The sequence below is a fragment of the Canis lupus genome, chromosome X, assembly GCF_048164855.1.
Source record: "Canis lupus baileyi chromosome X, mCanLup2.hap1, whole genome shotgun sequence".
Classification (NCBI taxonomy): domain Eukaryota; kingdom Metazoa; phylum Chordata; class Mammalia; order Carnivora; family Canidae; genus Canis; species Canis lupus.
In genome coordinates this window covers 34609886-34613550 of record NC_132876.1, presented here as the reverse complement: position 1 = coordinate 34613550, position 3665 = coordinate 34609886, and the positions used below count along the sequence as shown (strand labels likewise).

Here is a 3665-nt window from a genome sequence, read left to right as displayed (position 1 = left end):
TTGCTGTGGCCAATGTCAGAGAGATTACTGCCTTTGCTCTCTCCTAGGATTTTTATAGTTTCAAGACCCACATTGAAGTCTTTAATCCATTTTGAGTTTATTTTTGTGCATGATAAAATAAAGTTGTCCGGTTTTCTTTTGCATGTAGTCATCTAGTTTTCCCAACACCATTTGTTAAAGAGACTGCATTTTGCCCATTCCTCCTTTGTCTAAAATTAATTGATTATATAAATGTGGGTTTATTTCTAGGTTTTCTGTTCTATTCCATTGATCTGTGTCTATTTTTATGCCAGTACCATACTGTTTTAATCATTACCACTTTGTAATATAACTTGAAATCTGGAATTGTGATGCCTCCAGCTTTGTTTTTCTTTTTCAAGATTGCTTTGGCTATTTGAGGTCTTCTGTGTTTCCATACAAATTTTAGGATTGTTTGTTCTAGTTCTGTTGAAAAATACTGTTAGCATTTTGATAGGAATTACATTAAATATGCATATTTCTTTAGGTAATATGGACATTTTAAAAAAATATGTTTTCTTCCAGTCCATGAATATGGAATGTCTTTCCATTTCTTCATGTTGTCTTGAATTTCTTTCATCAGTGCTTTATAGTTTTTAGAGTATAGGTCTTTTACCTTTTTGGTTAAGTTTATTCCTGAATATTTTATTGTGTTTTTTTAACACCAGATAATCAATTTCTTAAAAAGGTTGATTTAAGCATCTGCAATGGCAACTTCAATTTTGACTCCTGGCTGAATACTGATGGGAGTAATCTGTTTACAAATCTCAGAAGGAATGTGCAAATCAATGAGTCACGTGTGGATCCTCATCTGAAAATGATCCCAATTATTTAAACCTTCTTTCACCAAGGAGTTTTTCTTATAGTGATTCTCAGGGTCTTGGTAGGCATCCAAACTGGTCCTCTCACTTTGAGATTCTTTTCCTTTGTGCTTCTGATCAAATTAGCACATACTTTCTCCAAAGATTTTTTGTTGTGGCTGCTTAAAGAAATTCTAGTTTTATGAATCACCATCTCTGATTCCATGGTGTCTTCACAGTGTCTTTAAAAGCTATGCCTTTAGCACAGCTTCCTCACCAAGTTGTTCCTCAGTGAAAGCAAACAGCAGTGAGTCTGAAACAAAAGTGGGGTGTCCAGAACTCTACTATAGCTATGACCATGTCTTCCTCAAAGAGCTGAATATTTTATTGTTTTTGGTGCAATTGTAAATGAAATTGTTTTCTTATTTTCACTTTCTGCTCCTTCATGATTAGTGTATAGGAATACAACAGATTTCTGTACATTGATTTTGTATTCTGTGATTTGCTGAATTTATTTATCAGTTCTAGTGGTTTTTTGGTGGAGTCTCTGGATATAATATCATGTTATCTATAAATAGTGAGAGCTTTACTTTTCCCTTACCAATATGGATGCCTTTTATTTCTTTAAGTTGTCTATTGCTGTAGCTAGGACTTTCAGTGCTACATTGAATAAAAGTGGGGAGAGTGCTAAGATAATTTTTTATTTCTTCTTTGATTTCTTGGTTGACTGAGACATTTGTATTTATAAAAAGAATCTTCATTTGTAAGGGTGTCTCTCTCTCTCTGTACCAGGAAGAAAAGGATAACTAAATCTCTGGAAACTCTTATCAGTGGAGAAGGCAGCAACTTAAATTTGTATAACAACCATATCTTCCTTTACGGTGCTTTTCCTGGTAACTTCCCATAACTGGCTCCCCACCCGCACCATCTTCCTTTGTGTTTAGCTGGAGCTGGATTTAAGGTGGTGGCTTGGACCATTTTAGGAAGCTATAAGATTTTCCTGGGTATCTGTTATGTATACAGGAGGTATGCATGTTATTAATCTTCTGTTTGCTTTTCTCCTATTAATCTGTCTCTTACTATGAGAGAGGAGAGTTGCTCAGTCAAGAACCTAAAAGAATAGAAGGAATATTATTCTTCCTCCTTCATAGCCATAGAACCAAAATCATGAAATAAGGAAGTGATTCAGGAGTAATGTGGAGATTCAGGACTACTGTAATCAAAATAAATCCTTTATTGATACTCTAGTAAGGAAGGATTATATATTCTAGTTACAACCTGATACGGAAATTAAAATCCTGCCAGCAATAGAGCCCTCTGTATGAATAAAGAAAAGAGAAATTTAACACAATTTAATATTGCATAAGCATTATCACATTCACATGCATGTAAGGTAGCACAACAGTCTGGACAGACTTACACAGTCTGGAGAGAATTTCATATAAATTTATACCTTAAAATAGAAAGAAGAACAATGAAAGGTTATCTCCTCAAGAGACGTATAGATGCACTGTGGTATTGCTTGTATATCTCCTGAGAGACTTAATTTCAAAAGTGTCTGCTTATATTTCCAAGGGTCAGAAAATATGTGAATTGAATTATATAATCAAAAGAGTTAGTCTCCTCTTCAGTCATTTCAACTTTCAAGAGATATCCTAAGGGCAGAAGGATCGTCAAAGAAAATTTCTTCATTGTACCCTTATAATCTACATTTGTAACTTATGATTCTTTTTATTGTTTAAGTGTATTCATATGTGTTTACTATTTATAAAATTTATCTGTTAAAGTATGTCATTCTACTGAGGGTTTAGTTCTTCTCAACTAATATCTGTCCACATTACTAGGAAGATCTAATTCCTGTGTTCTCCTTTCAGGTATTCTTTCACGAGTGTAGGCATTGGTTCAGAATGAGTTGCCCCAAGATGTGCCACTTTGGCATACAGATTACTTCAAACTGAAAACAAATAAGGTACAAAAGAATCAGGAAGAAACTTTTATCTTCCCTCCTAACTGCCTAAAAGAATTTAGATGGAAGACTTGCTCCAGAGAGCAATCACCATAGATAACTACATTATAATATGAACTAGGGATGGCAGACAGAAATTTAGTAAAGTCTGGTAAAATTCCTCTCTGTATTTCATTTTTTCTGTGTTGCCTAGCAATCATTAGTTTACCAAGCATTTACTCTTGTTCATCTTCTTGTAAATTGCTTTCCTTCCCTTTGAACTCCCAGACTCCTAACCCCTTCTTCTTAGTTCAGGATGACACACCTCATTTTGTCTACCTTTGGAACCATTCATGTTTACGTGTATTCCCCAGAGTTAAGTCATTAAATTTGATTTTTTTCTGTTGATCTATCTCATTTCAATTTAATTCTTAGACCAGCCAAAAGAACCTCTAACAATAGAGGTTTTTTTCTTCCCAACACAAGCATATATCAAGAGGGCAAGAATGGAGGCAGGAGGGACTCCTGGCTGGCTCAGTCAGTAGAGCATGTGACTCTTGCTCTCAGGTTTTGAATTCAAGCCCCATGTTGGGCATAGAGTTTACTTTAAAAAAAATAGAGGTAGGAAAATCTATGGATATGTTTGGCTGAAAGGAAGCATTTTCTTAAAGCATTGATACAGTCTACCAAGTCACAAACTTTTAGCCATACTTGCTCAATAAAAGAATATAAGAAAGGATAAAGGCAGCCTGTTTTGCTAGAATTGCTCAAGACAAATATCAGAAACTAGCAAAACCCTAGACAAATGTATGGTATTTGTTGCGAAAGTCACACTTTCATCATTAAACTGAATCAGCCCTGGACATGAGAGCAAACAGGCTAAACTATTAGATTTTCCTGAA

At 34.7% G+C, this 3665-nt stretch overlaps 1 pseudogene; it reads right to left on the bottom strand.

Annotated features, from left to right (window-relative positions):
- Positions 1 to 712: 712 nt before the first annotated feature.
- On the bottom strand, positions 713 to 3118 carry LOC140628440 (small ribosomal subunit protein uS10-like; annotated as a pseudogene).
- Between the last annotated feature and the right edge of the window lie 547 nt (positions 3119 to 3665).